Source organism: Arachis ipaensis, chromosome B9 (genome assembly GCF_059453495.1).
Source record: "Arachis ipaensis isolate K30076 ecotype BB chromosome B9, ASM5945349v1, whole genome shotgun sequence".
Lineage (NCBI taxonomy): Eukaryota > Viridiplantae > Streptophyta > Magnoliopsida > Fabales > Fabaceae > Arachis > Arachis ipaensis.
The window spans coordinates 106,434,215-106,448,919 of record NC_142444.1 but is presented as its reverse complement, the minus strand read 5'-3'; the positions used below and the strand labels follow the sequence as shown (position 1 = coordinate 106,448,919).

Here is a 14,705-nt window from a genome sequence, read left to right as displayed (position 1 = left end):
AAAGACCTTGACTGGGGAAATGATTAATTGGAAGTTCTATACTTGTTGGGATCTCTTAAGTGTAGTATTAAAAAGGTTGTTGTTTTTACTTATTTAACCCTTACTAAATAAAGGAAAATCAAGTGATTGAGCTAATCCTTATTCGCAAATCCTAGTCCTCTCCCTTGGGAAGGTCTAGCGTTAGTAAATACGGAACTAGCCAACAACTTCCAATTTTAACCAACACTTAAGCCTTCCAACTCAAGTGTCTCCTCTTAATCAACTACCATGTCAAGTTTGGGAATCTACTCCATTGAGATTAATATAATACTCAAAAAAATATAAGAAGACATAATAAATTAATTAAAATAAAATAGAGACTGAAAATTAATTAAAAGTAAAAGTAATCCTCTTCACTAACAATTCAAGAAAATAATCCAATTAGAATTGTAAATAAAATAAATAAGGATATAGAAGAGTAAGGGACAAAGTAAACAAACTAGAATAATGTCTTCAACTGAGGTAATGATTCTTCAGTTTCCAAAAGTAAAAGCAATAACTAGGAACGTAAAGTGAACCTAGACAGAAAGTAATCCTCTCTAAATTCAGATATAAAAACCTAAAACTATCCTAATGTGAATGTGTGTGTATTTTTGTCTATGCGTCTTGTAACGACCGAACTCCCAGAACGTCATGATCGTACCGAAAGTAAGGCGTTACCAACCTGCTTTCCTTTATTAACTATTTACTATTGAGCCTCTAGTTCGATATCGCGATTCAGTTTTATAGAAAATGCCGGAAAATTTTCTTTTTATTAATCAAATCATATAGCAAGCATCACCAAATAATAATAATCATATAATTATTAGTAAATATTATACAAATAAATTCAAGTGTAACTTAGATACAACTCCTATCCCTCTTTATAAAATAAGATCTTAAGCAATAAAGGCGAGGGAACTCTATGAAAGCAAATTAACTCGTACACTTAACTCATAAATATAGTCCAACAATCGTCCGCAGCTTCAAACCGAGTCTTCGAACCTGTGTCACTGAAAGGGTGGAAGATTTTGGGGTGAGAACAAACCACACGTTCTCAGTAGGGAATGGGAATGCCGTAAAAGTAATGATTTACATGCAAATAATTAACTCAAGTTTCCAATGTAGTTTTCTTTATCAAACCTTTTCAAAAGTTTCTTAAGACTTACTTGAAACCGTTTAAATTCCTTTCTTTAAATCATATTACTTACATAAAGTCTCAACCGCATTAGCAATTCATCATCTACAAATAGCATTCCTCAACCATCACAGTAACTAAGTAGATCAGCAACATAAATAATATACCCAAACCTCATTTCACAAATACCATTCCTCAATACTTTACTAAGTTCACAGCATCAACAAAAATACCTAATCAAACACACAAGTAAGTCACTAAGACAAACAGCACAATCACAAAGAAACAAGACAAGCAACACAAACTATAAAGAAATAAAACAAGCAAACACAATCAAATGCAGATAGGCTCATAAGGATGATGCATGTCTAGCCCTAGTGCAGGTAATGAGCTCATTTGTCGGTTACATACCCGCTCCCGACGTTACCCAGCAACCTCTGTCTAGATAAGGCTTTCCTGTTGGCAATATCCACTGCAAGCAACCTTTGTCTTGCAGGGCGGCACTTATTAGCCGATATACGCCCAACAGACTCACTATAAGCAACCTCTGTCTTATCGGAGCAACAACACACTCACTGTAAGCAACCTCTGTCTTACAAGAGCAACAACACACTCACTGTAAGCAACCTCTGTCTTACAGGAGCACACTCATCTCGATACCTCTGTAAGCAACCTCTGTCTTACAGCAAAGCATTATAGCAAGGTATCCCAGGAAAGCATTCTCAGTGGTCGTACCACCATCTATCTGACTGCCTCTCTACAGCAGATTCTTACATAATCATTCTCATTATCATCATTCATTAACATTCTCATTATCCATCATCACTTTCACATTCTTATGCGGTACCTCTTTCTTTCTCTGTTCAATCATACTATACAAACTTCACATATTTCACTATTACAACATCTTAGCTCGAAACATTTCTCTTTATCATTCGGATTCAAATATTATAAAATTCACCAATCTCCTGAAAAGTAATCCTATATTTCAAGCGCAAAGCATAACTCTTTTCATATTGAATCAATCTTGAAATATAGTTTCTTTGTTAAATAATTTAATTTTGAAACATAAACCTTTCTTTGGTAAGTCGAAATTAAAATAGAATAATTCTTTTCTTTACTAAATAAAGCTCAAGTAATATAATTTTCCAAATTCAAAGCCTCTAAAATAACTTTTCAACAATTACGGGTTCCCTAAAACTCGGACTTAGCCACCCTTACGGGTTCCCTCTTTCTCAACAATTCAACAATCCTTTCTCAACAATTATCAAATACAAGATTCTCAAGCAACCAGAAAATCCACAATTCGCAATTCTCACATAATCCAACAATCCAATTTTCATCTCATCAATTTACAATTAAATTCATAAGTCATAGAATCCTTTCAAATTAAACTCAATCAATTCTCCATCCATTTATCAGCAACTATCATGACAGATTCTCAATAATTATCTCATCACAATTGAGTTTAAGAACTAACATTCTTTCATCAATTAAAATCATAATTTCCATAAACCATTCTTTAAAAGTAAACCGGTCCAATTTCAAGGATTCATAACAAATACCCCAACATCAACTCTTCATATTTTTTGTTATTTTTTTAAAGTTATTTAGTTATTAGCAAAGTTACCATTTTATTCTAAAGATCACGCTTTAGGAAAATATTTCAGTAATCATCCTTCAATCCTTTAACCGTTCTCAAAATCAACTCTAGTTAACCTTAAATCAACAATAGCAACCAAATTAAGAAATCAATGTAACCCGAAATTTAGGTAACAAGCATAGCCTCAAACCAAAATCAACCTCATCAATTAATCGCTTACAACAATGAAACCAGTCACAATCACAGCCAAGTCAGGATCAATAAATCATGACACAGAAAATTAGTCTAACCATTAATAAATTATTTATATACTCTTAAAGTTTACTATATTATTTCAGAAAATCACAGGTTCTCTAAACAGTTTAATCCCTTAGTTCCAATCCTTCAATAACCACCAAAACCAATCTCAACTAGTCACAAGTAAACTTCACAGCCATTCCCATACATCAAATATCCAATTCAACATCAAAGAAGTCAATAATTCACTCAAAATCAGAATCTCAACCAATTCATCGCAGAATCAATAATTCAGTCACATTTCACAACCGCAACTAATTTCAATTATAATTCAAAGTAACCATAACCCCATTTCAGCCAATTCAACAATATCACATAAAATCAGAATTGTCAACAAATCCATTAAAGTCAGAAAACCAATATCAGTCATAGCATTAACCAATCACAATTCAAACTCAACTCATCAATCATCAACATGTCAGTTTTTCTCAATAAGTAACTCAACATATTTTCAATTCAGTAAGTAACACAAGCTTAATCACCATTCACTACCATATTTAATTCAAGTCATAACTCAGAAAAATTGCAATAGCTAACCATTCTCAAACACATTTCAAGTCATTCATGTAAATTAAGAAGTCCGTAACTATTATTAACCATTTGCACTTATGTAATTAACTTCTTAGGCATTCTAAATTAAAAACGTTAAATCCCCTACCTTAATTAGTCGAAACCGTCGAATTTAAATGCAACGATCCCCTTCTTTTTCCCCGTTTACAACAGCCAATGTGGCCGGAACAGTAGTAGCAGCCTCACTTCTTCTGGGGCAACAACAACAATGACAATCACGCCTATCCCAATCACTTCTATAGCGGTGACATCAGTGGTTCCGGATAAGGACGATAACACTAAACAGAGACATTAACATATACTTATTGTAATCAGAAGAAGATATGGTAGAGAAATAGATTCGGGAAACAAAGCATGAGCAAGAGTGTTACAGTTTCAAGAAGAGAATTGGGAATGCAGAGGAAGCTACTGTCAGGCAATAGCAGTGGCGCTTCCCTTCAGGCTTGATGGTGGTAAAAGCTAACTTCAGTGCTGGTGATGCTGGACAGAACGACGAAGGGAACGGAGGGCATGAATGGCAGCACTGGAACGACGACGGCGGAACCCTCGCAGTGGTGGCCGTGGACTGGTAGTGACGGTGGAGTGGAGCATAGCTCCTCTTCCTGGTGACGACCCTGACCCACGTTCATTCTCTCTCTCTGCTGGCCCCTCAATGATGACGGTGGGTGAGCTCTAGGGCAGCGACGGTAACGGCGGGACAGGACGCAACGGCAACTTCTCCTCGGCAGTGGCGAGCTCGCAGCAACGGCGACCATGGAGGCGCGGCGAGATAAGGTTGAACGGCGACAGTGACGGGAGGCACAACGGCGATGCTCTCTACGGCTCCACGAATGGCTGACAGGAGGCGCTGCAGCGCGGGCAAGGCTGGGCGACGCTAGGGATGGTGGCGACGTTGTAGCAGGGCCGGACGAACAGAGGCGGCGACGGTGCCAAGCCCCCTCCGGCAACGCTCTTCCCTCTTCTCTCGGATACCACTCTCTGTGCTTCTTTCTCAGTTCTGTGTGAGTGAGTTTTACGTTTAGGAAAGGAAAGGGGGGAACTGGGGGTGCGGCTGAGTGTGGTGAGGGTGAAAGGGTTAGGGTTCCTCAATTTAGGAAATTAGGGTTTCTAGTTTGATTTGGGAATTAGGGTTAGAAATTAGGGATTTTATAAAGTAATATGGATAGATATGAATAGATATTTTGATTAAATTGAATAGTAGAGTAATTTTAGAATCAAATATACTCTATTAAAAATATTTAGGAACATTATTTATCAACATATTGCTAAGTTCAATCAATTATTTCTAATTTAAAATATAAAATGAACAAGTTAATTATATTTTGTAAAGTACAATTTAAATTCAAATATCAATTTTCTAGATTAAATCATACTGATGAGCGGATATTTTATACGCTTTTTGGGGTTAATTTCATATAGATTTTAGTATGTTTTAGTTGGTTTTTAGTTTATTTTCATTAGTTTCTAGGCAAAATTCATATTTCTGGACTTTACTATGAGTTTTTGTGTTTTTCTGTAATTTCAGGTATTTTCTGGCTGAAATTGAGGGAACTGAGCAAAAATCTGATTCAGGCTGAAAAAGGACTGTTGATGCTGTTGGATTCTGACCTCCCTGCACTCAAAATAGATTTTCTGGAGCTACAAGACTCCAAATGGCGTGCTTTCAATTGCGTTGGAAAGTAGACATTCAGGGCTTTCCAGCAATATATAATAGTCCATACTTTGCTCAAGGATAGATGACATAAACTGGCGTTCAACGCCAGCTCTCTGCCCAATTCTGGCGTCTAGCGCCAGAAACAAGTTGCAAGTTGGAGTTCAACGCGAGAAAAGGATCCAAAGCTGGCGTTGAACGCCCAAAACAGCCCCAGGCACGTGAAAGCTTTAGTCTCAGCCCCAGCACACACCTAGTGGGCCCCAGAAGTGGACTTCTGCACTATCTGTTATAGTTTACTCATTTTCTATAAACCTAGGTTACTAGTTGAGTATTTAAACAACTTTTAGGGACTTACTTTGTATCTCATGACATTTTAGATCTGAACTTTGTACTCTTTGATGGCATGAGTCTCTAAAATCCATTGTTGGGGGTGAGGGGCTCTGCTGTGTCTCGATGAATTAATGCATGTATTTCTGTTTTCCATTCAAACATGCGTGTTCCTATCTAAGATATCCATTCGCACCTAACTATGGAGAAGGTGATGATCAGTGACACTCATCACCTTCCTCAATCCATGAACGTGTGTCTGACAATCACTTCCGTTCTACATCAGATTGAATGAATATCTCTTAGATTCCCTAATCAGAATCTCCGTGGTATAAGCTAGATTGATGGCGGCATTCATGAGAATCCAGAAAGTCTAAACCTTGTCTGTGGTATTCCGAGTAGGATTCTGGGATTGGATGGCTGTGACGAACTTCAAACTCGCGAGTGCTGGGCGTAGTGACAGACGCAAAAGGATAGTAAATCCTATTCCGGTACGACTGAGAACCTGCAAATGATTAGCCGTGCGGTGACAGCGCACCTGGACCCTTTTCACTGGAAGGATGGATGGTAGCCATTGACAACGGTGATCTACCTACACATAGCTTGCCATAGGAGGACGTGCGTGCATGAATCAGAGGACAGAGAAAAGCAGAGATTTTGAAGACAAAGCATCTCCAAAACTCCAACATATTATCCATTACTGCATAACAAGTAACCTTTAATCCATGCTCTCTTGTTTATTCGCAACTCAACTGCTAAATATAATTGACTTCCTGACTAAGAATTGCAAGATAACCATAGATTGCTTCAAACCAACAATCTCCGTGGGATTCGACCCTTACTCACGTATGGTATTACTTGGACGACCCAATGCACTTGCTGGTTAGTGGTACGAGTGTGAAAAGTGTGATTCACAATTCGTGCACCAAGTTTTTGGCGCCGTTGCCAGGGATTGTTCGTGTTTGAACAATTGACGGTTTATTTTGTTGCTTAGATTAGGAAAATTTTTCTTTTTGGTTTAGAGTCTCTTATTATTGTTCTTGGTTAAAATTTTATACTTCTTCAAAACAAGTGTTACATTTACTGCCCAATTGGCTAGAGCGTTGGTCTAAGTCCGTGGCAGTTTAGTATACTCTTTTTAAAAAAATCTTTTTCAAAAATAATAATTTCTCTATTAAATTTTGTGCCAAACTTTAAGTTTGGTGTTTTCTTGTTGATTTCCCTTTTGGTTTTCGAAAATTTTAGTTTAGTTTTCTAAAAATTTTAAGTTTGGTGTTCCTTGGTGTTTTTCCTCCAAAATTTTCAAAAACAAGGAGCATTAGATCTAAAAATCCTAAATCTTGTGCCATCTTATTATTTTTCTCTCTCCTCTTTAAATTCAAAAATATATTTTCTCTCTATTTTAAAGCAAATTTTCGAAATTTACCTTTAAAAATTCAGATTTTTTTTTTTAAATTTAAATCCTTTTTCAAAAATCATCATATCCTTTTTAAAACTTCCTAACCACTTTCTCTCTCCTCATTTTTTCGAAAATTTTAAACCATTTTTGTTTATTTTATTTTAATTTATTTCATTTTCGAATTAAATAAATAATAAATAAATAAAAATAAATTTTTTTATTTGACATCATCTCCCTTTCTCCATTATGGATCTAAGTGGAAATGAACAGTCCAGGACGACTCTGGGGTCATATGCTAACCCCTCTACTGCTTCATATGGGAGTAGTATCTGCATACCCTCCATTGGAGTCAGTAGCTTTGAGTTGAATCCTCAGCTCATTATCATGGTGCAGCAAAGTTGCCAGTATTCCGGTCTTCCACAGGAAGAACCTACAGAGTTTCTGGCACAATTTTTACAAATTGCTGACACAGTACATGATAAGGAAATAGATAAGGATGTCTACAGACTATTACTGTTTCCATTTGCTGTAAAAGATCAAGCTAAGAGGTGGTTAAATAACCAACCTAAGGCCAGCATAAGGACATGGAAACAACTGACAGAAAAATTTCTGAATGAATACTTTCCCCCAAAACGGATGACACAGCTAAGGCTGGACATCCAAGGCTTTAAACAAGGAGATAAGGAATCTCTTTATGATGCCTGGGAGAGATACAGAGAGATGCTACGAAAATGCCCCTCTGAAATATTTTCAGAGTGGGTTCAGTTAGACATCTTCTATTATGGGCTTGCAGAAGGAGCTCAGATGTCTCTAGATTACTCAGTTGGTGGATCTATCCACATGAGAAAGACAATTGAAGAGGCTCAAGAGCTCATTGATACAGTTGCCAGGAATCAGCATCTGTACCTAAGCAGTGACCCTTCCATGAAAGAAGAGGTTAAAACAGTAACTACTGAACTCAGCCCTGTAAAACAAGCTGCTGAATTCAATCAGCAATTGGACTTTTTAACAAAGCAGTTAGCCGAATTCAAGGATAAACTACAAGAGACAAGGATGGCTAATATAAATATGGAAGAACAATTGAAGCAAACAAAGCAGCAGCTGTCAAGAGAAATAATAGAAGAATGCCAAGCAGTTCAATTAAGAAGTGGGAAAACATTAAATACCCCACCTCAAGGTAGCAAAGAGCTAAGGAATGAGCAAGCCACCCAAAATTCACCTGAGGACAGTAAGAGCCCAGGGAAAAGTAATTCTGGCACTAAAAAGTCAGAAATCTGGTGGAAGGCTGGCGCTGAACGCCCAGACCATGCCCAAGACTGGCGTTCAACGCCAGTAATAAGCAAAGACTGGCGTTCAATGCCAGAAACAAGCAAGGATCTGGCGTTGAACGCCCAAAATGGGCAGGATCTGGCATTGAACACCCAAAAGGGGCACAGTTCTGGCGTTCAGACGCCAGGAACAGACAAGGAGTTGGAGTCTAACGTCACTCCAGCTTCTAACTCTGGCACTCAATTACCAGAGAGGGATCAGATACACACAAGTGCTTATGACAATGATGCCAAGGCATCATAGGCTAGTTTCACTAGCATTTTTCTGTTAGTTTTAGTTGTTTTATGCATTTTCTTGAGCTTAAAGTAACCAAAATTTGTTAAATGAAGAACAAAGTAATGAACCATCCAAACAATATGATTTTGATGCAAATTCCATGAGTTTTAGTTATATTACTTAAATGCTATGAATGGAAGATTTCTCATGAAATTTTGCAAGACTTTGATGCAATTGTTTGGATGATTTCAGGGAAGAAGAGGCTAAGCAAGGAAGCAACAAAATCAATAAAGGAAGCTTGAATATCACATGTGGAGTTTAAGTTCCAGTTTAAGCCTAAACTGGAGCTTAAACGCCAAAATCATGAAGGATAAGAAATGCTGGGATTGAAGTTTAACCTCCAGTTTGACCTCAAACTGGAGGTTAAACGCCAGAATGAAAAGCCTCACTTAAGGAGCATTCCACGTTTAACCTCCAGTTTGACCTCAAACTGGAGGTTAAACGCCAGAATGAGTATGCCACCCAGGGAGGAGTTCCACGTTTAACCTCCAATTTGACCTCAAACTGGGGGTTAAACGCCAGAACCAGGAAGAGTACCAGGGAGCCATTCCACGTTTAAGCTCCAGTTTGACTCAAACTGGAGCTTAAACGTGTTCGACAGCTTTTCTACTCCAGGGTTGCTCTCTCCATTTCCACGTTTAACCTCTAGTTTGACCTCAAACTGGAGGTTAAACGTGTTCGACCTCCAGTATGCCTCCACCCTTTTCCACGTTTAACCTCCAGTTTAACCTCAAACTGGAGGTTAAACGTGTTCGACCTCCAGGGCTGCCTTTCCTATCTCCACGTTTAAGCTTCAGTTTAACCTTAAACTGAAGCTTAAACGTGTTCGACTACATGACTCTCCAGGGCTACCTTCTTCCATTTCCACGTTTAAGCTTCAGTTTAACCTTAACTGAAGCTTAAACGTGCTTCTACAAAAGGCCTCACTGGAAGTGTCTGGCGTTTAAGCTGCAGTTTAAGCTTAAACTACAACTTAAACGCCACTCTTGGAAAAGGTTTCTGGGCCAAAAATATTGTGATTTAAGTTAGTCTTTGAGCACAAATATTAACTTAAACTTACTTTGGTATGAAACCCAATTGAATATCATGGTTTATGGGATTGGGCCTGAAGGATTGATGAGTTTGAAATCTCAATTTATTGAGTCATGTGTCATTATTTGATTATCACTAAGTTGGCTCAATAAATGTTACAGGATTTGGATCAACAACCTCATCAAGGTTATGGATCATAAACCCAAGGCAAAAGGAAAGCAAGGAGAGGCCTCAAAGCCCAAGAAGCACAACTGAAGCTCAATATAGAAAGTGTATAAATAGGATAGAAGTTAAGTTAGAGAGGACTTTTTACTTTCACTTTTAGCTAGTTTTCCTTTTCTTTGTAATTGAATTCAGAGCTATGATTCACTAAACCCCCTTTCATTGGGTTAGGGAGCTCTATTGTAATTCAATGAATCAATAATAGTTTATCTTCTTCTTCAATCTTTTCTCTTGAATTTTGTTAGAAAGCTTCTCGATCTAATTCCATTGAGTAGTTGTCTTGGGAAAGAAACTACTCATACTTGGAATCCTTCGGAGCCTTGGGAAAGGAATGGAGGATTCATGCTAGAGAAGCTTTCTCACAGTGGATTGGATTGGGGTTTGGATGGATATTGTGACATGTAATCCTACCAAATTGTGGTTCATGAAATTGTGTGGTATAATCAGTGATCAAGCATCATCTCTTCTTATGAACATTTAAACCAAGGGATTGGGAATTTGTTTGTTTTTAGAGAGCATTGGTGAGCCAAGGAATTGGGATCCAATCATATAAGATTGCCAAGCAAAATTCAATGAACGCATTGGTTGAGGAAGAGATAAACATGTTTTGATTCGGAGATCTCAATATCTCCTATAACCCAATGAATTCCCCAATTCTGATTTCCACTTTCTCTTTACGTTCTGCTACTCAATTCATGCAATCACCCCCATTCCCTTTTAATTTCAGCAATTTAGTTTCTGCTCTTTAATTCATGCAATTTAAGATTCCGCCATTTCAATTTCTTGTCATTTACTTTTCCCGCCACTTTTACATTCCGCAATACTCATCTCAATCTTGATTCCGCTCAACTAGAACACACTTCTAATCCGAATTGCTCACTCAACCAATCCTTGTGGGATTCGACCTCACTCTATTGTGAGTTTTTACTTGACGATAACCGGTGCACTTGCCGGAAGGAATTTTGCCGATCGTGCAATTTCCTAAATCGTAGCATAACTAGTTTATGTGCATCAAGTTTATGGCGCCGTTGCCGGGGATTGGTTTTCGATTGACAATTCTCAAATTGGAAGCTAACTAGATTGAGCAATTTTCTCTTGCTTTGTTAATTCTGTTCAAGATACTTGTTGAATTTTAATTTCTGCACTTGGTTACATGCTTTCCTTCTTTATGCCTTTAAATTCATGCAACTAACTCACTGACTCACTAACTGTTTGAATTAATTCCTCAATTGAGCTAACCATACTCTTCCATTAACCAAGAGTATTTCACTTGTTGTGTTTGAGCTGTGTTCTTGTATGACAGGTAGGAGAGGAGAGACATCAACTCCTCCATATACCGAACCAGAGAGGACCCTTCATAGACTTAGAAGGGAAGCAAGAGGGAAGAGAGTAGTGGGAGAAGAGGAATCTGAAGGAGAATCTGAGGACAATTTTGAGGAAGCTTTAGATCTCAACATGGATAGAGAAGCTCACAACCATGAGAGAGCTGATGGAAACGATGCCATCCCTGAGAGGAGGGTTCTTAGTTCATACATAAACCCAACCTCTGGGAATTGTGGTAGTAGCATCCAGAAACCACCCATTCAGGCCAACAATTTTGAGCTCAAGCCACAGCTAATATCACTTGTGGAAAATCATTGTTCCTTTGGAGGAAGTGCTAATGAAGACCCAAACCAACATCTCACAAAATTCCTGAGAATTTGTGACACTGTGAAGTCCAATGGAGTCCAGGAAGATGCCTATAAACTGCTTTTGTTCCCATTTTCACTTAGGGACAAAGCAGCTAAGTGGCTGGAATCATTCCCAAGGGGGAGTCTAACAACATGGGATGAGGTGGAAAGCAAGTTTCTGGCACGTTTCTACCCTCCACAAAAGGTCAATAGGCTTCGATCTGAGGTTCAAACTTTTAGACAACAAGATGGTGAAACTCTCTACGAGGCATGGGAGAGATTCAAGGACTTGACAAGGAAATGCCCACCAAACATGTTCCATGATTGGGTGCAACTGCACATCTTCTATGATGGGCTCTCTTATGAATCAAGGAAGGCTGTAGACCATTCATCAGGAGGTTCATTGAACAGGAAAAAGACTGTGGAAGAAGCCATTGAAGTGATCGAGACAGTGGCTGAGAATGAGTACTACTATGCATCAGAAAGGCACAACACTAAGGGAGTCATGGAGCTGAACCATGTTGATACAATTCTAGCCCAAAACAAGGTGTTTGCCAAGCAACTAGCAGAGCTTACCAGGCAAATAGAAACAAAGCAAGTGGCTGCAATACACACACAAGATCAAGAGGAGGTAGGCATTGAAGGAGGTGATTGGGATGAGGTTAACTATGTGGGAAACCAACAAAGGCAATCATATGATCCACATTCCAACACTTACAACCCAGGCTGGAGAAACCACCCAAACTTTGGGTGGGGAAACCAACAAACCCAACCACAAAACCACAAACCTTACAACCACAACCAACATAACAATTCCACATGCCAAAACTCCAACCAAAGATCATATCAAGCCACACAAAACACTTACCCCCAACCATCATATCATGGCCAAAATAATCAACATACCCAACCTAATCCGAACCAACAATTTCAAGATCAATTAAACCGGATAGAAGGAATGATGGCAACCATGAGTCAAGACATAGTTGAATTGAAGAGCTTCAGGGATGATGTGAGAACTACCTTAAGAAACCATGGTGAAAAACTCAAAAGGATGGAATCTCAAGTAGGAGAGCTATCTCAACAGGCACCCAAATCAACTGCAGTGTTCCCCAGTGACACAGAAAAGAATCCCAAAGGGGAACAAAAGAGAGTAAGATGGGAAGAATGCAAAGCCATCACCATAATGAAGGAAGTCTCAGAAGAAGAAGGAATCAGGCCCTCAGAGCAGGAACCAGAAATCTTGAAGGAAGGTGTGGAAGAAGTTAAGCAAGAAGGTGGAACTGAGCAAGCTAAGGAACTGCAAAAAGGCATGATGGAAATATACCAACCAAAAGCACCATTTCCTGAGAGGTTAGGAGGAGGTGAAAAAAGGAAAACCTACTCAAGGTTTCTAGAGACATTTAACTCTCTTCATGTCAATATTCCCTTTCTTGAGATTCTTCATCAAATGCCCACACACATCAAGTATTTAAAGGAATTGTTAAGCAAAAAAAGAGTTTTGAAGGGAGGACAAACAGTAACAATGAACAAAGAATGCAGTGCTCTCATCAAGAAGGACACACTCTCTAAGAAAACGGACCCAGGAAGTTTTCATATCCCTTGCATCATAGGGGAAACAAAAATTGACAGAGGATTCTGTGATCTAGGAGCTAGCATAAATGTGATGCCTCTAACTCTTATGAAGAGGCTACAACTGAATGAGGTGAGATCCACTGATGTAATCATACAACTGGCTGACAAAACTCAGAAGCAAGCTGAAGGGGTAGTTGAAAATGTGCTGGTGAAAGTGGGGGATTATTATTTCCCCACAGACTTTGTCATTGTGGACATGGAGGAAAGCTACTTACACCCTATCATTCTGGGCAGACCATTTCTAGCCACTACTAGAGCGCTCATAGATGTAGAACAAGGAGAGCTAATTCTGAGAATACATGATGAACAGCTCATTTTCAAAGTCTTCAAACCTGCATCTGAGCCTGAACCAGAACCTGAAAAGCCTAAAGATGATAGTAGCCATCTGTGTTTGGAGGAAAGTAATCCAGCAGCTGAGACTCTAAAACAGTCATTGGAAGGCAAACAAGAGTTGCAAGAGTTAGAGCCACAAGAATCAGTGGAAACAGATCAGAAGGATCCTCCTGACATAAAGGTCAATGAAGAAATCCTCAAGAGAAAGGGAAGAGTGATAGGGAGATTGCCAAGAGGATGGAGAAACAAGAAAATTCCCACTGAAGGTTTTTCTCCGGGAGATAACGTGATATCAAGTCATTATCTGCCAATCCCACCTGGCCTCAAAACCATTCCTTCCCAGCTCCCTCAAGTGTTCACAATCAGGAAAGTTCTTTCTATGGAACATTTAGAGGTCATGAATGAATCAAGTGGGGACGTTTTCATAATGAGAGGAGATGACGTCAAGCACTACAATCCACCTTAACAAGGGACAACCGTCAAGCTAGTGACGTTAAAGAAGCGCTTCATGGGAGGCAACCCATGTTTTTAGTATCCTTAATCTTTAGTGCTTTGCTTTACATCTAATAAAGCATGGTTTCTTATGCATGAACTTGAATCCTCAGGACAACTATTGATTAAGTGCACTAAACCTTGCATGTAAATTACAATTGGTCTCTAAGTTTGGTGTGCCTGATGGCACTCCCAAATCTTACTCAAATTGAATTCCATCTTTCATTCAAGGTGCACAACCAAACATTAAGTTTGGTGTTCTTTTTGAACACAGTTTATGAAAAGCAAGAAGTTCCTCTGGATTTCAAAATTCATGACAAGTATACCATTCACATGTTTTAATACTTTGGTTTCAATTACTTAGGGTAGTAACTTTGTTTAGAATCAAAGAGCCAAGGTGACTATGATTTATTAGAATTATGCACACTCATTAAGGACAACCAATATGGATTTCATGTCATCAGGAGACTTAACCAAACACTAAGTTTGGTGTCCAAATAATAAGTGTGCATACATGTAGAAGTCACGGCTATAAGCTCATAAAGACAAGCATTGATTTACATGTGCAAATACTATTCATAATTCACATGGACCGAAAAATGATAGCAAATTTGTTTGTTTGTGCAGGTACAAAAGAAAAGACAAAAATGGAGGAAAAAGACAAAGGGAGGTACGTGCTTGGTCAAAAAGAAAATTCACAAATCTTTGAA

At 38.5% G+C, this 14,705-nt stretch overlaps 1 non-coding gene across 1 annotated transcript; it reads right to left on the bottom strand.

The window, feature by feature from the left end:
• Window positions 1-11,746: 11,746 nt before the first annotated feature.
• Window positions 11,747-11,850, bottom strand: LOC148545793 (small nucleolar RNA R71). Its single transcript, XR_015901360.1, has one exon. It is a non-coding gene; the product is annotated as a small nucleolar RNA R71 (small nucleolar RNA).
• Window positions 11,851-14,705: the final 2,855 nt, after the last annotated feature.